At 41.3% G+C, this 24,180-nt stretch overlaps 1 protein-coding gene across 1 annotated transcript in view; it reads left to right on the top strand.

The window, feature by feature from the left end:
• The window catches only part of SLC25A21 (solute carrier family 25 member 21), a 485,962-nt gene that overhangs the window by 403,918 nt on the left and 57,864 nt on the right, over positions 1-24,180 (top strand). The window lies entirely within an intron of this gene.

Here is a 24,180-nt window from a genome sequence, read left to right as displayed (position 1 = left end):
TAATTAAAGAGATGCCTTTAAGCCTGGTCTAGACAACCAGTTGGTTTTCAAGGAACAGGCTTTGTAGTCTCTAAGAATCTGCCAGCAACTTTGGCAAGAATGAAAAAAAATAATGAGGCAGAAACCACGGGATACCCCTTTCCTTTTATTTTTCCTTGCTTTCCCCATTGCTCTTTCCCTTTCTTCTCTTCTCGTCTCTTGTGATCGATCGCCTTTCTTCCCTTCCTGTTTTCCTCTCTTTAGGAAGCAACCAGGCATTCTCATGAAGGGTATCCTCCTAAACAGAGTCGCTGGCATTCTAGGTCATCAGCAGATATGGAAATGAATGAGGGAGGTGAACACATTCTCAAAAATTAAGTACGAGATAGCTTTTTTGTTCTTGGACATCTCTGACTAAGCCATTCCCTTAAGCACAGAAAAGTCTTGGGTGCTTAGATAGACTCTGCGTGTGCCAGGGTGCTGCTGGACGTTCCTTCCCTGTGACAGGCAGGGCATGGTGCTTTGTTTTGTATTTCAGTTTTTCACTCCCACTATCTTTGAGAGGGCCTGTTGGTAGGGACCAAGCTTTTCCTTGCCTCCATAAGACGATGCCATCAACATGGCAGTAATGTCATAGTTATTTAGTCACGCCTGGTAAGATGTGATGTGGGTTGGCTTTGCCACGGCCTGTGATGATGAAGAACAAAGCAGTGCAAATGCTCTGTCACAGGGAAGGCGATTGCCCCTGCAATTGTAGTGTCTGCAAGTCATTGAGGGGCGGCCAGAGAACAGCCAGGTCCTCGCCTCACTCACCCAGAGAGAACACATGTGCGGGAAGACATACACTGAATCGCTTACTCAGAGGACGTGAGGAAAAAAAATTGCCCAGGGACTTAGCAGTTTACTTTCGTAACTGCTTTAGTCATTATCATCTGGAAATGAGAGTTCTGTGCTGTGAGGGGAAGTGGGCAATCTTTTTCTGCCCATATTAACTGAATTATTCTGTGATCCTGGTCTTGACTCTTTGGGGGCATGATTGTCTCTGTAGGACATAAGGGAGGTCTTTTCAGGCCAAGCAGCAGGGAGAGAACATGAGGGCTGTGAGGGCTCACCTGTAACCAAGGGATTGTCTCAGCAACACAAAACGTTTAGAGCCTGTCTGCAGAGTTTGTAAAATAGGGAGTTTGAGGACAAGGGTAAGCATTTCCGTGTCAGCCCAACAAAATGTCCCTCGAAGAACTTTGAAACAGAGATGATGTTTACAGGGAAAGGGTCTCCTGATTTTCTGAAATGGAAACTAGACACAACATTTAAGAATTTCCCCCAGATTGGGATGGCAACTTTGCTTTCACACAAAAGAGTCTGACAGTAAGAAGGGCGCCCACTCAGAAAAGCATATTCAGAAGAAAAAGAAAACATTTCTGAAGGGATGTGTAAGGCAGGCCTGCTGGGGCAGGTTTCCTCTGAAAGAACTCTTTGCAGGTTTTTGTTTTGTTTTGTTTAAATCCTGCAGGAGCTGCCCATCAGGGGCTAGTAGGTCGCTGATGAAATACCATGCCCCGAGTTCTGTCCTTGTGTGGACCATGCCTGGGACTCAGGGCACCATGTCAAAGCCCAATCCGAACATGAGATGGATAATGAAAATGCCAACTCATCTCCAGGTTGTTTGTCAGACCTCTGCTGAGCCTCCTTTTACATGGATAATGCACATCCCAAAAGCCAAACTGAATCCACCTTTGCCGAAGCTCAGTCTCTCCATGTAACTCCAGCTTGGTTGTTAGCCTGGATGCTTCTACTCAGGGCTCTCTCTTCAGGACCACTTGAAGTTCTAGCAAGACCAAAGAATTAGGTTCCCTCACTGGGTATCAGTATGTGACTAATGCTCCCACAGGAGATCTTCAGGTCCTTATAAGCCTTCAAGGGTATCTAAGATTGTTTCTCTTCTCAGCTGAAAATACAGAGCGGAGTTACTGCTGGTTTCCCTCCATCTGGGCTAACCAAACCCAAGTTGATGAACTTCATAGTACAAACCTAGAACCTCCTTCTTCTTTTGGCCTGGCTAACCCAGTAGAAAGGAAAACTGGTCTTTCTGCTTGAGCATTTTGTCTTCAACACAGAATCCTTTCCGGTATCTCCATACATGCCCAGAGACCTGACACAATTATCTGCTTTAGAGACACCTGAAATACAAACATCGGAAATACTCCGCCCCTCTCCCTGGGTCATGCCCTGTGCCTGGAGCAAGACTGCCGGGGCCAATTGCTCAGGTTCATCCTGACTGGACCTGCCTGACTGGGAGTGTAGTTTACACATACAAAGCTAACTGCTTCCACAATGGGCCACTTAAGGCCCTAACAGTAATGTGAAAAATCACTCAGATAATCATGTAGAGCCCCATATTTACTTCTTCAAAAATACTGTAAGAGAGGAATTGGGCACTGAGCTGAGGTTAGTCACCGGGCTGACCTTTCCTTCGTGAAAGGTCTTTGGTAAGGTTGGAGTCAGTAACATAAGAGCTCACTGTAGAATGGCTGTGGTGTGTGGGACCCCCAAGGCAGCCTGCATCCATTGTTGTGCTACTGAGAAAGGCAAAGCCTGTCATTACAGTATCCATCCCAACCACCTTGCAGTGGACACCCAGCCTTCTCCATGGGAGGAGGGTGGTGTGCCTTGTACTGTGTCTGGTGACAAATGCCTAGCCCAATTGCTTCACCACTGACAACTTTCAGAATGGTCAACAAGCTAGTTTGAAGGACGAGAACCTTTGGACTGCAAGATATTTTGCTTTTGCTCACAAAGCTGTAATTCTAACAAGTGCTAGTTGTGACTTTGGCGTCAAAATGCATATAGAATTAATAACAGTCTGCTTATGGAGGTCACGCCATCAAATTTTGACTATAGGTAAAGTCTAGAAACCATCTGCAGACCCATAAATGTTGAGACCAGTTTTGTTTTTTTTTTAATGCAGTACATTCATACTATGGAAAGCTGGACAGCCACACACAAAAAAAGCATGATGTAGATCTTTAAAGGCTAATATGAAATATGTCAAAATATATTAAGTTAAAAGTAAACTTATAGACCAATACATATAGTACAGTTCCTCTTATGTTTAAAAAAATTATCTGGATGTTCATATGTTTGATATGTATAGAAATTTTTGAAAATCTCCAGAAGAAAATGAATGGTCAAAGTGTGGGCCACAGTAAGTACAGAAATTGAGTGTGTTTAGAAATATTTATAGCAATTTGATATTCCACAAGTGTGTGATCTGTTGAACTTAAATTTTTTTTAATGGGTTGGTATTCTGCATGCCTTTGGTCCTTGTTTGTAATTGTTCTGGTAATTCATTTTTATGGTATTTTACAAAAGTATCAGTTCGTGAGGATTGAAAATAAGGAAAAATTATTCCTTTACTACAGAACATGTGAGAAGTACTATTCTAGGAACATAAGCAAAGAATCCTATAAACACTTTTGCTTCATATTTTCCATCCTTATGTATTGTTTGAATTTTTTACCTTGGATATGTGTTACTTTTATGATTAAACATTTGAAAATGTTTAAACTTGGTTGTAAGAAATTATACCAGGCTAATGGTTTTAGCTAGCATATCCTTCCTTGACCCATTTGTTCTAAAGCCTCAATCACAGCGCCTCTTGTGCCTTCCTCATGCTGAGAATAGCCCAAGCTTCAAAAATAAGCATTTCTTTGGGAGGAAGGCCAAAGGGTGCCAAGAGAAATGGGCAGGCAGTGACCAGTTGAGAAAGACTGCTCGTATCCTGCAAAAAAAGTTTTCCACATCCTTGAACGCAGCTGGAATAAGATCCTCTCTCACAGATGAGTGTACTAGGCTCATGTCTCATTAAAATCTCCTCACTGGATTACAGATCCCAAATCCTCTGGGGAGCCTTGTGAACCACGTAATGTTTCTCGCTTTGCATCTTCAATTATGCAACTTTGATTTAGCTGACAGATGTGAAGCAGTGTGCATAGCCAGGCAATCCCCTGGTGGCCACACATGTGCAGAGGGAAGCACAGAGCACCGTCTTCCAGCTCCATCTGGCACAAGCTTCCAATCACTCAGAACCTTTCTTCTCCATCCACCTTCCCTCGGCCCGCACCCTCCCCTCCTCCACCCAAGCCCTGGCAAGGATTGGATGGACACACCTACTTTTACTCTTCCCTTTGGAGGGACTCCCAAGGCAAATGGGAGTAGTGTGCCAATGTAAGAGACCACCTCTTTTATTATGGGATGGCACCACCCCAGCATTCCATCAAGCTTTTCAGTATAGTAATCAGGCCAAATTCTGGCTCTATCCCAAGCTATGACTGCCAGGACCATATAGAGGAACATCTGGCTGGATGGTTGGAAGCACTTGGCTCAGCTGTGCAGGAAATCCACTTTCAGTCCTGAATCCCAGGCTCTCATTTGCAGTCCTGGTAGAAATGCCAGTCCCCTACACAGAATCCGCTCAGCCTCGAGGAGGAGAGAGACAGCTCTGAGCTCATCACCAGCAACATCAGCTGGTGGCTCTGTAGAACAGACAAATGTTGCCAAGACCCATGTGGGATCAATGACCACCACCACAGGGCACTGACAGAGATGGAGGGGGAAGAACCACCATGTGTGCAAGTGTGCTTATGTGTGTGCACACATTAGTGGTTCATGGGAATGTTCTATGCAAAATGCCCACTTTGTGAATACTGTGTTGGTCTTTCACGGTGGGTGGTAATGCAGATTTTTCTTAGGTATCACATTGTTGTGATACCTTTCTTCAATGAATAAAGAACCTCTATACCTATGGCCGGATGAAAACCGTTTGGTGTCCAGTTTTTCTAAACTGTGGTCAAATAACAGATTTCCCCCCTTTCATTATTATTTAATATAAATGGGGGTATGATTTGGACCACAGTTGTCAAGGGTTAAGACTAAATGTAAATTAACAGTTCTGATTACTGAGTGTGTATTGTTTTCTTTTTTAAATTCCATTTCCTCACTCCTTAGTACACCTGAAAAACATATACTTATTCCTTCTTTGCCACACATTCTGTTATTGCTGGTAAAATTTTTTTTTCTATGAGAATTCCTGAATTCTGTAGCAAGGCATAAAAAGACAAGAGGGTGAAGTAATAATGTCTTTGATATTAAATTTGGTTTTTCCTTATAATAATCATTTTCTCCCTTTTTTTCCTCTTGGGCATTATCTTTCTCTCACTTTATATTATTCTGGAAATTATTTTAAATGCCTACAGTGTGTATGCTATGCGGTGTGGAGCTGTGGATAGACCACAAGCTTCAAGATCAGAGACAACTGGGCTTCAGTCCCATCCCAATTACTGCTTAACTATGTCGATATGGATAAGTTATATAGGCTCTAAGAGTCTTTGTTCCCACATCTGTAAATAAAGATGAAATAAGATTATGTATGTTAAGCAACCCTCATGAAATCTTCTTTCCCTCCCCTGTAATGTACTTGGAGCATATTTACCCCCACCCATCCCTTCCATCATAGCCTTAAAGAAGTAGAAGAGTCATAGGTTTACAGCAGCAGGTTGTATATAGTTGCATATGTGTTACACGTACACACAACAGAATAGTGTAAATGAAATAAAGCTAAATTGGCCTTGAGGCACACGAATAGAAGTATAACATTTAGAAGAAAAAGGCAGTGGTCTTGCTCTACTGTGCCCAAATCAGCACGTACTAAGTGTGGATTTGGTCCAGGGACTCCAAGGCCAAATGATGAGAGATTGAGGCCCTGTCATATGAAGAGCTGAGGTGTTTAACTTATAGAGGAGAGTCATCAGGGTGCTCAGTAACCATCTTCAAGTATTTTTCAGTTCCTTAAAGGGGACTGGAATTAGACTTATTCTGTACTTCCTGGTGTATTAGCTTGGTTCTCCAGAGAAACAGAAAGAATAGGATACATACATACACACATACATATCTAATAAAGAATGGGCTCATGGGATTAAGAAGGCTGGCAAATGCAAAATCTGCAGAGCCACTGTCTCACCTCAGGTCCAAAATCTGGAACCAGGAAGAACTGATGTTCCAATTCAAAGGCCATCAGACAGGAGAATTCTACTGGGGGAAGGTCACCCTTTAGTTCAATTCAGACCTGCAACTGATTGGACAATGCCCACAAACATTATGAAGGGTAATGTGCTTTACATGGTCTTCTGATTTAAATGTTGATATCATCCAAAAACATCCCCACAGCAACACCCCGAATAATGTTTAACCAAATTCATGTCCCAGTCAAGTTGACACATAAAATTAACCATCACACCTAGTGAGTAGAATCAAATGAAAGTCACCTGAAAACAGAACTAGGCTCAAGGCAGGAGGGTCTCTTTCTTCAGCGGCGAAGTTATCCAGTCAGAGGGGCACTCAGAAAGGATGTGGGCGGTCTCAGCATATAGGCGCCTGAGCAGAAGCAGGGTGATGTCATGGCAGGGACATTGTAAAGAGAAATCAAGCTTCAGAAGAGAGGACTAAGGACCTTAAATGGCCCTTCCTAGTCCAAAGATGTTGTGGATCTATAATTCTATATTTAATATAGGCTTTGCTTCTGGTTGGTCTTACCAAATGATTTGGTTTTAAATCTTCAATACAGTAAGCAACTACTATGCATTAAGTTCCCTGTAGGAAAAAGAATGAATCTGAAGTGCATGAACTAATTTTAAAATTAGTGTTTAGAACATCCCAAGAGACTACCTTGGAAATCATGGTTTCTCCATCCTCCTTATGTAAAGAACAAAGCTAAAGCTTATCAACTACTGCCTTGGATTCTCCCTTGTAATTTTTTCCTAAAGCTCTCCATTTCTAAATTTTCTTTCCCATTCCAATAGATTGTGCCTCTTTTAAACACAAGTCCTCGGCTCAGCACATATCTTTCCGATGAGGCCTTCTCTGGCTATCCAATCAGAATTAGTAGCCTCCTCCCATCCCTCATAACAACCAGTTGCCCTCTGCTTAAGTTTCTTTATAACTTTGCACTCTTTGGCATAATTTTTTATATTGTGGCAAAATAGACACAACATAAAATTCACCACTTTAACCATGTTTTAGTGTACCGTTCAGTGGCATTCAGTATATTCACATTGTTGTGCAATCATCTCCACCATCCGTCTCCGGAACTCTGTCCATGTTGCAAAAATGAAACTCCATACTCATTAAATACTAACTCCTCTTGCCCCCTCCCACAGCCCCTGACAGTCACCCTTCTACTTTCTGTCTCTATGAATTTTATTACTCTAAGTATCTCATATAAGTAGAATCATATAATATTTGTCCTTTTGCTCCTGATTTACTTCACTTAGCACAATAATGTCTTCAAGATTTATCCATGTTGTCACATGTGTCATAATTTCCTTCCTTTTTAAGACGGAATAACACTTCTTTGTGCATATGTACCACATTTTGTTTATCCATTTATCTGTTGATAGATATTTGGGTTATTTTCTCCTTTGGGCTATTTTGAATAATGCTGCTATGAACACTGGTGTACCAATATCTGCTTTCAATTCTTTGGGGTATATATCCAGAGGTGGAATTGCTAGATCATATAGCAGATCTATGTTTAGTTTTTTGAGGAGCTGCCATACTGTTTTCCATAGAAGCTGCATTATTTTACATTCCCATCAGCAGTGCACAAGGATTCCACCTACTCCACATCCTCCCTAATACTTGTTGTTTTGGCTTTGGGTTTTCTTTTTTAAGTTTATTCATTTATTTTTGAGAGAGAGCGAGATTGTGCACATGTGCATGAGTAGGGGAAGGGCAGAGACAGAGGGAGAGAGAGAATCCCAACCAGGCTCTATGCTGTCAGCACAGAGCCTCACATGGGGCTTGATCTCACAAACCATGAGATCATGACCTGAGCCGAGAGTCAGATACATCACCAACTGAGCCACCCAGGCGCCTCTAGGCTATTGGGTTTTTTTGATAATAACCATCCTCATAGGTGTGAAGTGTAGTTTCACTTCACACATTTTTAATTTGCATTTTTAATTTGCATTTCCCTAATGATGAGTAATACTGACCTGACATCATTTTATTCATTTATTTGATGCCTGTTCATTGTCTGGCTCCCCAAACAGGATATAGGCTCTGTGACTAGGGGAAATATGTCCGACCTGTTCATTGTCTTATCTCTAACGCAGAGAGCCATGACTGGCACATAGCAGACATCAATCACTTGTTGAATGAATGAATGAATGAATGAATTTACTGGAGAGAAAAATTCAAAGTCCAAATATGGAATCTGAATTAATCTTCAGGCATTCAATTTTTTTTTTTTTTTTTTTTTTGCCTGGGGTAATAAATAAATATAACCTTTCCACTACTTAGTGTTCTTGGAAAACGAGAGAAAAATATACTTGGGCCTTTCCTGCCTCATAGACAAACTACATAGATTCATAAAATACTGTGGCCCGGGGCGCCTGGGTGACTCAGTTGGTTGAGTGTCCAACTTCAGCTCAGGTCATGATCTCACTGTTTGTGAGTTCAAGTCCCGGGTCGGGCTCTGTGCTGACAGTTTGGATCCTGGAGCCTGCTTCAGATTCTGTGTCTCCCTTTCTGTCCACCCCTCCCCTGCTCATGTTCTGCCTCTCAAAAATAAAAATTAACAGAATATTTTTTTTAATATTGTGATTAAAAAAATTTTTAAAAAGGTGGGGGGCCTGGGTGGATCAGTCAGTTGAGTGTCCAACTTTGGCTTAGGTCGTCATCTCATAGTTCATGGGTTCAATCCCCGCATTGGGCTCTGTGCTGACAGCTCAGGGCCTGGGGCCTGCTTCAGATTCTTTGTGTCTCCATCTTCATCCTTCCCTCATTCACATTCTGCCTCTTTCTCTCAAAAATAAGTAAACATCAAAAACTTTTTTTAAATGAATTAATTAAGTAAAATAAAATATTGTAGCTGGATCATTCTAGCTTGCAGATGTAATAATTAACAAAATTGTAGCATGTTTGCTATTTCAATGTCCAAATTGCATGTATTGTTGGTAATTAGTACCAGACATATAATAGGTGCTCAATAAATACTTGCTGATAAATAAGTGAATGGTCCTGAAAATGGTAACTCATTGGTAACTAAAGATAAAGACTGTATGTGAGGGACTTGAAACTCCTTAGGACATAGCCCCAGAGAGTAGCGTTGGTGGGAAGTATAAACACCAAGATGAGTGGGTAATTCATAGGTCTTTTTTCTTCAAATAAGGAATCAATTTGGAAGCCAAATCTGTAACCACACTCCCCGTGCAATGTTGCTTCTCTAAACATCGATCACCTGCAGAACCCCGGAGAAGCACGAGTGCTTTTTTGGTTCATTCCATAGAGCAGAAGGAAAGTGTTTTCCTACATTCTGCAGCTCAAACAGCCGTAGGTGTGGTCCTGCTCTGCTTGCTTTAGAGCAGGGGCTGCTTCCTGCTGTACCTGTTCTGCAAAGTGCACGACTGTTAGCAGAATGAGAGAAAAGTACCCTCATTTAAATTCTGTTCTAGTGTTTAAACAGTGAAAGTGTGCTTTCTGCCAACCACGATTTCTGCTAGTCTTAATAGACAGAGGTGGAATGAAATATTAATTTCTTTTGAAAAGATGTGGGCAAGCTAATAATCTGTTTCTGTTGTGTCTCAGTGTTGTTCCTAAATAAACTGAGGAGCAAACCAAGAAGTAGCCTTCGGCCAAGCCGAGCAACCAGTGGGTATTGGGGGATGCGACCTGATATTCTATTCAGCAGTAACTGATTATAAGAATCTGTATAGCTTCCTGGTCTCAAAGGCCAGAGACGGTCATGTCAGAGGCATGGAGCACACTTGTAATTAGCAGTTTTTCACTGAAAAAAAAAAGCGAGTACACTAGACTAGAAAATGGAAGAAAGCGAGGACGATTTTATGAAATTTCTAGAGAATTACCCAATCAAATGGTACTGAGTACTCTGGCCTGGTTTCTAACAGATAGACATCTAGGTAAGAGCAGCCCTAAGTCATTAACCTGATAAAGAAGGTTTGGGGTTTTTTTTCCCCTGTTTTTCAATGCATAGTTCCTGGACCTTCTGCATGAGAATTAGTGGTAGTAATAAAAATGCATGTTATTGAACATCCACTCAGACCTACCAAATCCAAATGTCTGGAGGTAAGGCACCAGGATCCTGTTTTTTAGGAAGGGGGAAAATACCTCTCTCAAAATCCCCCTCAAGTTGCATTCGTTAGAATTAAGTTGCGTACTCACATCTCATGCAATTACAGGCTAGGAGAATAAGACCAGGTGATTCAATCAGTCGTGCCAGGGCTGGTGAAGAGTTCTACTTCCCTGAGCACATGACCTTAAGGGTGTGAACACTAGAATTAGGTTCTGACAGCATGGAGAATGATGGAGCCTATTGGGTAGGTAGAAATGAAGTTTGCAACCATGATTTAGTAGCTGAGGAGGCATAATAACTCACATGAAGCCTTGGTCTCTTCAGCTGCCATTTCCTAAATTCTGCTCACGTTCTGTAGATCAAGTGCCCAAAACTTTCCTCATTGATAGCCATTTTGGTAAAGTCTAGGCAGTTCCAAAGAAACCAGGAAGAATTGACATATGGTAGGAAAGTGAAAGAGATTGATCTTGGAATAGTTCAAAATACCAGATACAAGCTTCTATTCATAACACTGCCAGACTGAGTCAGTGGGAAGACAATGCATTTGTTCTTTAGTTCAACAAATATTTACTGAGCACCTATTATATGTCAGATCCTATATTTAGCCCCAGGGGTATGTAAGCAAATAAAATAAACAAAAGCCCCTGCCCTTTCCTCATGAAGCTTACATCCTAGTGAGAGCAACTGAGAATAAATAAAGCAAGCAGATAAACCATAAAGCATGTTTGAAGGGGATAGCTTTATCAAGAAAAAGAAAGCAGGCAGAAAGGATAGGCAGTGTTCAAGTGAAGTTGTTGTGATTCTAAAGAGAAGAGAAGTAAGATCAAGCTTCACTGAGAAGGTAATTTGGTACAGAATTTAAGAAGATGAGTAGTGAGCCATGGGGATATGTAGGGAAAGGATCCAGACAAGATGCATCAACTGCAAAGGCCCTGTGGTAGAAGTGTGCCTGATCCAAGGAACAAAGCAGGTCAGTGGGGCTGGAGGGGAGTGAATCAAGGATGAAGTGGAATGTATAATGCAGTATGGTAGAAGCAGATTGCCTGGGGCCTTTGAAGGGACTTTGGTTTTGCTCTGAGGGAGATGGAAGGACATTGGAAAGCTGGGAACAGAGGAGTGATGCGATCTACCTTCTATTTTAATAGGATTATTCTGTTACTGCTTTGAGAATAGAGTATAGGGAAACTAGTTGGGAGGCTATCATTATGGTTCGAGTGAGATATGATCAGGGCTTGCACCGGAAAAATAGAGATGAATAAGGGTAAGCAAGAACTCAAGTATAGGCTTTCAAAGTTTCTGACCTGAGTGACTGGAAAGAGTTGCTATTGTTGACTGATCTGGAGAATATTGTGGATGGAGCAAGTGTGTGAGGAAGAATCAGGAATTCATGTTGAATGTGCTAATTTTGACATCCCAGTTAGATATCCAAGTGGAGATGTTGAGCAGGTGACTAGATGAATGCAGATGTATGACTGTTATCTACATAGGGGTGATAATTAAATGAATAGGACTGGATGAAATCACCAGGAAGAGGTAGACAAGGTCCAGAAACTAAGTCCTAGGATTGTCTTCTGCATTGTTTTTGAAAATGTCTTGAGTTCTGTGTAACTTATCCAACTCTAGTTTCCTGGGACATTGATTGCAGGAGTTAGGAAAAAGTTAACTCTTAATGACTCACTGGCAATAATGTAATATGAAGGAAAATTTTTTCAAAGTTACTGGGAGACTGTGCACATCCATAAGTCCGTAAAGTACATATGGACTTTTACTTATTACATGCAGAAAGCTCAGTGACTATGCATTTAACTTGTGTTTTCATAAGTTAAATAAGAATTCGGGCACTTAAAAAACTGGTGTAAGTGGGTGGGCACCTGAATGGCTCAGTCGGTTAAGCGTCTGACTCTTGATTTTGGCTCAGGTTACGATCTCACGATTCGTGGGATTGAGCCCCATGTGGGGCTCTGCACTCATAGCACAGAGCCTGCTTGGGATTCTCTCTCTCCCTCCATGTCTCCCTGCCCCTCCCCCATGTGCGCATGCATGCACGCACGTACACACACACACACACACACACACACACACACACACTCTGTCTCTTTCTCTCCCTCAAAATAAATAAATAAATAAACAAAAAAACTGGTATAAGGGACTACACCAAAGGGGACTACGAACCCTGGCTCAGCTCTTCCCCCTCTTAAAAACCAGCATTTTAGTCTCTCCCAGAAACCAAGCAGAGACTGGGGCCTGCACAATAAAGACATAGTCACCAAAGGAGCCCCAGAGCAGAGGTAGAATGACATTTCCCAGTGGACTTCACTCTGGATCTCAACCTAAGAACATGGAGTCAAGCATAGTGCTCGGAAGCAGAGGAGTCAAGTAGACTTGGGTTCTTATCCCAACTCCTCCACTTACCAGCTGTTTGGCTAGTAGGAAAGTTGCTACTGTCTCTCTCTATGGCCTTGTCTATGAAATGGAAAGAGTAGAATCTATTTCATATAAAAATTGAATGAGATAATAATTATAAAGCATTTAGCATAATGATTGCTATTTTTGTTTCTAAAATTTCCCTCAGTAGTCTCAATTCCATTAGAATTCCAAGCTGTTATAATACTATTTCTTTGGAGCCTAGAGTATTGAAATGAAGATGTGTTCAATCAGATTGTAATTTGTAACCTACCAAATGCTCTGGTCCAAGGCTTTGTTCTCCAGGGTTGAGATTTATTGAGTTGCATTTAACTCCAATACCACTAGGGGGCACCTCAACAAATTAATTTTCGAGCCTACTGTAATAACTGGCAGCCATGAGTTAATGAATTTCTAAATGTGACTTATGCCCTGGGAGTAGCCTGCTCAGCGCACTTAGTGCACAACACCTTTGGTCTCAAACATGTATAAATTGATTGTAGCAGAATTCCACATCAGGGTGTGAATTCCTAAAGTACTGGGTCATATACTTAGGTAAGATTCTATTTGTGAAGGACATCTCTGAATTCTGAGGCTTTCTGCCCCAGCTGTGGTCATACATAGCCCTGCTCGGTCAAGCTCTTAAATCAGTCTACTTATTACAACCAGGTACCAACTCATTTTCATAAGCACTTGTAAAGAGAGCTGACATTAAAAAAAAAAAAAATCTCTATTCTGGCAGTAGTGCTTTGGAATTAATTTGCTCACCTTTTGTGCCAATGGATTTTTGTGCTGGGTAAGCAGCTAACACATGGTTGAGCCAAAATTCAAACCCACAGCGTGTGGCTCCAGAGCCCACACTCCTGCCCACTATGTCATATTGCTTTACTGACAGGTAGCATCAAATTAATGCTAAATGCCAGAGGGTGGTGATAAAGAGCAGGAGTGGCCATTGTCAAGCAATTTATAACCTGGATTAAATATGGTAATCATGTGAATAATGCATACTCTATTTATTTAAAAGTATACAAGCAATTCAGACTATTAATACGGATCATGTTTGGGTCTTGTCTGTGTACATAGATCTACATAAGTACATGTATATATATATATATATATATATATATATATATATATGTATAGATATATATATACTTAAGTATATATAGTTCTTATTTGGATATAGTTATATTCAATGTATGTTACCTGAGTGTTACTGTGTGCCAAGCACATGATGAAATATTAAAGGCAACATCTTGGTCATGCCTGGTCAACAACAGGCAATTGTCTACCATCTCAAAGACTTCTTGGAGAAAATTAAGGTCTTGGGGCACCTGGATGGCTCAGTCGGTTGGGTGTCCGACTTCAGCTCAGGTCATGATCTCACGGTTCGTGGGTTCGAGCCCCACATCCGGCCCTGTGCTGACCGCTCAGAGCCTGGAGCCTGCTTCAGATTCTGTGTCTCCATCTCTCTCTCTCCCCCTCCCCCACTCGTGCTCTGTCTCTCTGTCTCTCAAAAATAAATAAACATTTAAAAAAAATTTTTTTAAAGAAAATTGAGGTCTTAAGTGATTTGGGGACAATGGGACTACTGTATCAACAGTTGACTCTAGAATAATGTGTTTAGCCTAGTACATGGAATAGAGCATATTGAATGAATGAGTGAATGAATAAATGAATGATGGTTACTTCGTGAATGGGAAGGACGGAAATTAGAAACAGAGGAGGTAAAAGAAAAATGGGGTCGGTAAGAGGATGCGGGTAAGTAGGATGAAGCAAAGAATTCCCAAATTCCCTCAGAGGGCCGTGTTTAGCAGAGAGCTGGCTGGTGAGGAACTTTTGACTCCACAATTAGGACTTCTTTCCTGGCTTTCAGTCCCAGTCCAAGAAATAGTGTTGTTTCAGTTGGTTTTGGGGGTTTTGTCTGTCTGTCTGTTTATTTATTGTCCTTTTCTTCATAGTTGCCATCCACATGAGTGAAAGACTGCCCCTAAATGATTCTTACTTCCTAATGGAAGTGTGTTCCTCTTTTAAAGCCAGGTAATCTGCTGTCGCTGAAAATTAATACACTTTTTGCATAGTCGGTTCTAAGTAAGTCTCTTCACTTACAGGTTAATGGGGCGATTAACGCCACACTCTCCCCCTGTTATTTACTTCAGTCACATCTCAAATATCTTTTCTTTTTTTTTTTTCCTTAGCGTTTTCCATCAGGGTTCTGGTTCTTATATCATGCTAATGCCTTCCTTGGGCTGAGCTGTACAGCATGTTTAGTGCATCGAGCACCCAGCCAACTTTCCAGGGAATCGAGCCATAGACGTACCTCCTAAATGATACTGACAGCTAAGCTAATTTTCTGTATCTTAGAAAATCAAAGTTGTAGTTTATTTTAGACATATCAACAAAGTTTAATTGTCGTGGTAAAATCATACTAAAAGTTCAGTTAAAAACGGGTGTTCGGGAAAACTTTAAAGGATTCCTCCATACAGCATATAATGAAAGTGGCATGGTTTGGGGTAACAAATATATCCAAGGACCATATGCAGAAACTTAATTCAACTAATTCTCAGTAATGAAAACTAATAACTGTGTTGTTTGTGCCTGAAGACCTGATAGGAGTTGAAGCAGGGAAAACTTTTGTTGGTTTTCCACTACAATGTTAGCTAAAACCTTTGTCATGTTGCACTTCCTTGAAGTTCAGTTGCTGGTTTGAAAAGCAAGCTGTCCTTTTTTAAGCTGTTTTTCCTCTCCTTTAAAGGACCCATAGTTTTCCCCCCTCTCCTTTGCTACATTAAAATGGCCCCAAGATGCATGCAATTTTGTGAACTTCAGATTGCAGATTCTACATAATTCCAATAACAGAGCCGTGAAGCTCCACTCTTTCATTTGGAATCTGTGAACCACTGAGACTTGTGGAGTATAAATGACGTCAGAATATTGCCCTAAAGGTGTAGTGTCAGGGCCAGAATTCTGCCCTGGGATGTGCGACCCGTCAGGCAGTAGAAGACCCTCAGTCACAACGCAGAGCTGAGTGCCGCCCTCATTGTTTTAATTACAGGGCTACAGCATGTGGGTAAGAAACTTGGATTTGACAAGAGTAGAAGAAAGAGGATATTGTATGCCTTCAATCAGCTTTGTATTAGGAGATCCTTAAAGGGAAAATTATGTGAAAGAAAGGAGGAAGAAAACAAACTAGCAGGATCCCTATTTCAATGTAATTTGGAGAAAATGACTGATTTGGGTTGGTCATGCTGCCAGAACAGATGACTCAAGGCTTCCAAACAAGAAATGGAAATCAGGAGGATGCCTGAAGCCTGAAAGAAGAACAAATTGTGAAGATATGATTGACTGTAAAGCTTCAAAATCAACTGTACCAAAGATGAGCTTGGATCATTGCCCAGAACAGAACTGAATGGTGATGTTCATTTAAGTTCTGACTGTTGAAACAAAATAAAATGTAGTAATTGTGCTCTGTTAGGTACACAGACGTGTTAATGCTTTCCAATTTCCCCAACTGGGGATCTGGTGTCACTTTCCCTGTCGTTCCTATTTCATGCTTCACCGGTGACTATTATTGCTGCTCTGGACACTTGGTGAATGCCAGGTTTTTGGCAAAGAACTGGGATCCAGGTGAAAGCATCCTTCTCATGCCGCGTGTGAGTGTGCTGCAGGTGGCTTTGAAAATGGCTTTAGAGCTTGGAAATCATTTCCAATTGGCCTGTTCAGGCTTGGGTGATGTGCACCTCGATCCTGGCCTCCAGTGTTCTGGTTGCTGGACGTTGGTTATGAGTCTCAGCAATTTGGACCCCAAAGCACTTTGTCTCTGACAACCAGGAAACGCCTCCGTTTCTATGGGCAGCAGATTCATACATCAATCTTTTCCTCTCTTAGGCAGGAAGACATTTTATTCACGGTTTTCTTATACTCTTTTTTCTCAGTAATCTGTCACTTGGGTTTTAGGATAGCCTTTCTGAAGGACAACAGGACTTAACTCCCTCTAACGGTCAGTTTTGAAGCAGCTACATACCTCCATTTCTCCTTGGAAGCTACAAAGAAGAAAAGATCCCATGTTGTTTTTCCTAACACCAAAATCCTGCTTGCTAGCCTAGCAACTTCGGAAATTTCCCAGCCTGCCTGTAGGAACAATCCAAGTGCATGGTACAAATGACTTCCAAACAAACATTTTCTACATGCTAAATTAGAAAAAAAAAGAAAGAAAGAAAGAAAGAAAGAAAGAAAGAAAGAAAGAGAAAGAAAGAAACAGCAAAACCAACAAGGGGGTGACTCAAGGAAAAAAGGAGGAGCAGACAGAATATGTGATATTTCCACTCCTTTTTGGTTTCTTCACCTGAGTCAAATTTTGAGAGTGTTAAGCGCTGTCCTGTCTACCCACTATTTACCACAAAGTCTTCAGATTTCAGGCTGACTGAGCCAGTAACTTTTTTTCAGCCATCCAAACGGTCTAAAGATGTTGTCAGGTACAAGATGTTTAATTAAGGATCTGTCTAGTCTGTTTGGGCATCTAAAGTTTGGACCTTAAACAAGGTAACCTAAAATTAGACTCTACTAATGAGAGACAGCAGGAAGACTTCTTCAAGGGTGTGACTTGCCACAAATGAACCACCAAGAGGGGACACAAACTGGAACTCAAAGGAAATTCCACATCTCCTTGCTTCAAGCAATCAACATCTTTTCATTGATTGGTCTGCGACCTTGGAACCACCCAATATGCTAAATAGTTTCGCACTTCAAAAATGGGGGTGGGGGAAATGAGGGGTAAAATTATTTTGTGAGGTTTGGCACAAATCTGCATTTCAAATAAGCTATGTATGAGCTGTGTCTTTGAGAGAAGAACACGTGCAATTTAGTTTTGATCTTCGTTTTATAGATGTACATAAGTAATACAAGGCCTGTTTTGATTATACAATGAAAAACAAATGTGATCCAATATCGTAGTACTCTGTGTCTACTTATGTTTCTGAACAACAACTCTCATTAGTATATGAACCACCATTAATGGCTTTGGAGACCTGGAACCCCATCCTGATATTTGCTTATGAGCTTATTCCATGTGTGGCATGGGGTTCTCTCATAGGTAACCATCCTAATAGGATAGGGTTCTAATGTCTGATGGGCTCCTGAAAGAATTTAAAACCATTTCTCAAAATGGTTCTCACAGGCTCCTTCAAAATGCTTTGCGTAACATTCAACAACTACCTTCACTATGATTATGACTTAAGAAATACCATTTAAGACTTTTTTCAGATATGGGGGTGTCAAAGGCTATTTGCTAGTGGAGACCAAAAGTACATTGTATGTGTTCTTCTCAACGCTTTTAGCTGTAGGTTAACAGAAGATGTAGTTGAAAGCAGTTCAGATAGTAAAGATTTGTTTTTAATTTCACGTGACCAGAAATCTGGAGGCAGATGCCTAGGATTGGTTGATTCAACAGTCCAATAATGTCATTGAGGCCCAGGTCCTTTCCAACTTTGTGCTGGCTTCCTCAGTTTGTGGGCAATGATATCTCATTTGACTGCAGTACACAGGCATCTCATGCAGCTAGAATGACAAGGAGAGAAGAGGGACTTGTCTTTCCATGTGCCTTTTTTCCTTAGGCTGGAAATCCAAGACTTCCAGCATACATTTCCTCTCTTCCCACCACTGGTCTCATGGGCTAGCATTGGATCATATGTCCATGGATGTGACAGGATTCATTAGCAAGGGAATGGGACCACCGTGATTAGCTTGAAGAATTCTGCTTCACCCCTGGACTACAGAAGGGCTTTCTTGCCTGAGTGCGGAGGATGGTGAATACTTGCACCCCAAGGAACAGCAAGGGAATTCTGTTGGGTGAGCAACCACCAGTGCTCCCCACTGACTTTTTGGATAATAACAGTTTTACTTTAATACATAGTATTAATATTTCAATGTTTTCTCCTATTACTGAAGTATTGTCTTTCTCCCACACTGACAGAATCATCCTGGTATGCCTCTTATCCTGCGGGGAGAAACATTCGTCCTTGGGCCTACTTTTTTTTTTTTTTTTCTAAATCTGGTCCAACTAGCAGATGCTTCATCAACAACTCAAAAGCTTTTACAAAAAATGATCTTGTGCATTGCAGCCTAAATCAATCGGTTATGCAGGTAGTGATCCACATTACTTTAAAACAGAACTGAGTGGAAATGGGACTAAAAAACTGATTTTTCCTAAAATAAGACATTTTACAACAGAAATAACTTTTCAAAAATGTTTATAAAAACAAATTTACTTCAAGAAAAACTGCAATAGAGTGTAGCCCCATGGTCAAGGACATGGACTGTGAGGACAACGGAACTTGATTTGAGTCACTGTATGCTCTTTGGCAGTGATGTGACAGCAGGCATCCCCTGAAAAATGAAGAAAGTAACCAATCATACCTCCTTCAAAGGATTGTTACGAAAGTTGAGTGAGGTTAAAATATGCCCATATGCCTACATACATTTATTCTTAATAGAGTGGCTACTGCATAGTAAACTTTAGACGAATTTTGGCTGTTTTTACTTGTATCAATATCAACAAAAGTCCATAAACATACAAGTCAACGTTTTCCTACACAGGATGTGTAAAATCAAATTCACAACTTTTGGAAGTAACAACTTTGAGAAACAAAATGTGAGGGCTGCCATACAGTTCATACTGCTTTGTTATGGGAGGTCTTACATTGGTTCTTATGCCTCTTTCCAAAGAGTTCTCCAGTGGGCCTGATGTTGGTCAAAACTTAAAGCCAGAATAGTGGCTTTCCTACCTGTTCAGGAAAAAGGACTGCTATTGATGCTACATATACATTAGAATCTCAGTTTCCCTTCATCTGGGGAGAAGACTGGATGTGTCAGCCTGCTTCTTGAGAAGTAAGCCGGATAAAGCATGTTGCTATTGGTGGCACAAATCTCCTAACTTCCCTAGTTATTGTCTTGGTAAGCCACATGCTCTGTAGAGTGCAGCCAAAACTACATGAACACGGGAAAAAGTTGGCAGAGTGAATAGTACATGTGGGTATAAAGATTAGTTCTTTGGCAGAAAAAAAAGAAGTTTATCTCCTTCATAAAACATTACAATTCCTTTTTGTTTCTTAGAATCTGTATACCATACCTTACCTTAGGAAAACTTCCAGTAATTATCTAATCAAGTAAAAAAGTAGCTCATCAGCTTGAGCCCTTGCCTACCACATTCTCCTTTTCGAATTTTGGGTGTAACTCTTCTGATTGGCCCAAGTGCCAATCTTCACTGACAAAAAGGCTCTTCATGTGAGAGGGCATGCATGGTATGGAGATGCTGTAGCAGCCACTTTGGCTGTAGGGGTCATGAAACTTACTTTCTGGATCCAGGACTTTGGGTTATAAATAATAAACCCCACTCAAAATAATTTAGGTAAAAAAAAAAAAGGAATTTATTCTAAATGATACTGGGTATCTTAAAGAATGAAAAGCAAAGGGAAATGCCAGTATTCAATAAGGACTGAGATGTAACTAAGCATAAGGAAATGCTTGGAGCACCTGGGTGGCTCAGTCGGTTGAGCGTCCGACTCTTGATTTCAGCTCAGATCATGATCCCAGGGTCGTGAGATCAAACCCCACATCAGGCTCTGTGCTGACAGTGGAGCCAGCTTGGGATATTCTCTCTCTCTCGCTCTCTCTCTCTCTTTCTCTCTCTCTCTCTCTCCCCCACCCTTTCTCTCTCTTTCCCCCTCTTCCTCTCCCCCCCCCCTGAAAAAATAAAGCCAGTGTTTAAAAAAAAGAAAAAGAGCTGCTGGCGGCAGGGTCATACAGTACCAGATCTTCTGTTCTCCATCCTGCTTCCGTGCTTCCTTGAACAGTAGCTTCCTTCTTTTTTATCACTGCATATTGACCTCCTCCAAATGACAGAAAACATGAGTACCATCGACATGCTACCTTTGTATCTTGGAGTGTCAACCACACAGGGCGAGACTGACCTGTTCAGTTCTATTCCCAAATCCTGAAGAACTCTGCTAGGTCTAGCTTGGATCAGGGGGCAAAGAGATGGAATACCATTTGGATCCATTGGTGAGATGCCCAATCAATGGCTGCCTACAAGCAGTGTCATACTGTACTAATGTGTTGCTTCCAGTGTTTTAAAAAAATTGGGCGGGGCAGTTCTCAGCAGAAGAGGTGCCGGCCTGACTAATCCATAGATGTCCACTATTGCATGGATATACTGTGAAAACAATGCAAGGAAATAGATCTAAATTCCCATTTGCCAGCAAAAGATGGTCCTTAAGAATTTCCCATTAAAACTGTTCATTCGCTGTTAGAAAGTTTAGGATGGTGGGATGGCTGGAGGCGGTAGGGGTGGTGGAGGATGATTACACATGAAAGGAACTGAGCAGAGAGAAGGGAAGGAGGGCACATCAAGGAAGCATCGCCAACTTGAAGCAGAGGGCTCTGGACCTCCCAGCAGTTTTCGGATTAAATCCTTATGGTTCTCCCAGCTGCCTCTCTTCCCTCCTGCCTTACACCTCTTTTTAATATTTTCTCCCATCATTTTTAAAATGAAGACCTTCTGTGTTACTTATAAGATTTCTGTCCTCCTTCAGAGAAGCAGTGCTCTACTTTAGGCAAAAGTTTGAAGTAAGGCAGGGTTTTCTCTTCAGGAAAGCACTTTCCCATATCCTCCTGTTATTTTTCTTAGAACAACAAAATCTGAGGGTTGGAGTGGACCCGTCTTGAGGGTGAGCAAGTTCATCTGTTGCTGTGTATATCCCATCTCTGGCATCCATTACAAGTGGCCATCCAGACTGCTTGACCACATACAATGAAGGAGAACTCATCATTTTTCAGGAGAGACCATTCTATGTCCAGATAATTCTGACTATTAGGAGTACTTCCTTGTATTAAGCTCCTACTGGGCCAATAATTTGTCTTTTCTTGCTTCCACCTGTTGGTCCTAGTTCTACCACCTGGAAACAAACAGAAAAATCCGATCTCATTCCTGCATGCTCACCTTTCAAGAGATCATCACGTTCATTATGTTTCTCCCTATGATTGTTCTTCTCCAGGCTGAGCAAGTGTTCTTCCTATAACTGTTCTCTGTTCTATGGGTTTTCAAGTACCTCTGTTATTAACAGGAACACTCAGTTATGGAAGCATTACTTACTTCAAAGTTCTTAATTTTTCCCCCAAACCAGGCATAATCTTCCAGATATGGAAAACTCAGCACAGAAAGAACAGAACTAATGTCTTTCATTAGAAATATAGAACTTCGAATACTATGTGGCAATGAGAAAGAATGAAATATGGCCTTTTGTAGCAACGTGGATGGAATTGGAGAGTGTGATGCTAAGTGAAATAAGCCATACAGAGAAAGACAGATACCATATGGTTTCACTCTTATGTGGATCCTGAGAAGCTTAACAGAAACCCATGGGGGAGGGGAAGGAAAAAAAAAAAAAAAAGAGGTTAGAGTGGGAGGGAGCCAAAGCATAAGAGACTGTTAAAAACTGAGAACAAACTGAGGGTTGATGGAGGGTGGGAGGGAGGGGAGGGTGGGGGATGGGTATTGAGGAGGGCACCTTTTGGGATGAGCACTGTGTGTTGTATGGAAACCAATTTGACAATAAATTTCATATATTGGAAAAAAAAAAGAAATATAGAACTTCTGCTCAAGAAAATCACATTTACCTTCTAGGAAGACCAAAGCTATGCTTAGTCACTCTCATGCTGAAAATTATGTGATAATTAATATCTAATGAAATTTAAATGATAAAGAATGGTTAAATTTTAGAAGTGAATTTCAGGTGTCAGTAGTTGAAATTGGAATGGAAAGGAGGTAGGAGTATGAATTTCCATGGTTCTTCAAATCACATGTCTGCTTTATTTCCTATTCATAAATCTAACACTATCCATTAAGTCAAAAACAGAGGTTAGACAGAGCACCTGGGCAACTCATTTGAGCATCTGACTCTTAATTTTGGCTCAGGTCATGATATGGTTTGTGGGTTTGAGCCCAGCTTTGGGCTCTGTGCTGGAGGCATAGAACCTGCTTAGGATTCTCTCTCACACTCTCTCTCTGCCCCTCTCCTACTCATGCTCTCTCTCTCTCTTTCTCTCTAAAACAAATAAATAAACATTTTTTTTTTAAAAAACAGAGGGTAGAGAAGCCCATATCAGGGGATCATTTGATTCCTTTCTTCCTCTTTATGAAATCCATATGCTTAACAAACATTTGTGTCCTGGTTACATATACACATCACTCTGGGGGTAAGCACACTAATGCACACTCAGCCCTCAAGGAGCTATCAAGTTAGAAGCTGTAAAACAAGCCCTTTGCTTTCCTAATTGTAGTATGCTCTATAAGCCAGTGAATCAAGGAAGAGCAAGAGTTCACCACATTGGTTTGGGTGGCAAAGTGGATTAGGCTAAATAATTTCTTAACTTTCTTATTCCAGAAGCACAGCTAGAAGCAGAACCCAATGTAAGAATGTTGGGGTGAGGGATGCCTGGGTGGTTCAGTTGGTTAAGTGTCAGACTCTTGGTTTTCCTTTCAGGTCATGATCTCACGGTTTTGGGTATTTGAGCCCCAAGTGGGGCTCTGCACTGGCAGCACAGAGCCTGCTTGGGATTCTCTCTCTCTCCCTCTCTCTCTGCCCCTCCCCCACTTGCTCTGTCTCTGTGTCTCTCAAAGAAACTTAAAAAAAAAAAAAAAAGAGGGTCACCTGGGTGGCTCAGTAGGTTAAGCGTCCAACTGTGGCTCAGGTCATGATCTTGCAGTTTGTGAGTTCGAGCCCCGCGTCGGGCTCTGTGCTGACAGCTTGGAGCCTGGAGCCTGCTTCGGATTCTGTGTCTCGCTTTCTCTCTGCCCCTCCCCTGCTCACACTCTGTCTCCCTCTGTCTCAAAAATAAATAAAACATTTTTAAAAAATGAAAAAAAAGAGAGAGAGAGAAAGTTGCAGTGAAGCTTGAAGGGTCAGAGAAGCTCCAGACCCATGTTAAATGGACATCCTAAAATGCACACACTTGAGTCCTGCCCTTTTCTGTACTCACATATGGGTTCATCAAGAAGATTGATTATCAAGGCACCTGGGCGGCTCAGTCAGTTAAGCCTCCAACTTCACCTCAGGTCATGATTTTGTGGGTTCAAGTCTCACCTCTGGCTCTGCCCTGACAGCCTGGAGCCTGGAGCCTGCTTCAGATTCTGTGTCTCCCTCTCTCTCTGCCCCTCTGCCGCTCATGCTCTCTCTCTCTCTCTCTCTCTCTCTCTTTCTCTCTCTCTCTCTCTCTCTCTCTCAAAAATGAGTAAACATTAAAAGATATTTTTTAAAAAAGAAAGAAAACTGATTATCTCAGAAAAGAATGAGGAATATTCTATTTATGTATTTCAGGTTTAAGGTGAGTAAATGGCAGGGGTACCTGGCTGGCTCAGTTGGTAGGGCACCTGATTCTTGATCCTAGGGTCATGAGTTCAAGCCCCATGTTGGGCGGGAAGCCTACTTAAAAAGAAAACAGAAAACAGAAAAAAAAGAAATGAGTGTATGGCATATATAATTTTTTCCAGGCAGACAAAATTGAAAATTTTGGATCTTAAAATCTAATATGAAATAAGTGGTGACATTTTATGAACCTTATATTAAGCATATGGCACTCGTTCTTGGTTTTGT

This window comes from Panthera leo, chromosome B3 (assembly GCF_018350215.1).
Source record: "Panthera leo isolate Ple1 chromosome B3, P.leo_Ple1_pat1.1, whole genome shotgun sequence".
Classification (NCBI taxonomy): domain Eukaryota; kingdom Metazoa; phylum Chordata; class Mammalia; order Carnivora; family Felidae; genus Panthera; species Panthera leo.
Note: the sequence above shows the minus strand (reverse complement) of the source record. Positions and strands in the feature narration are given on the sequence as shown.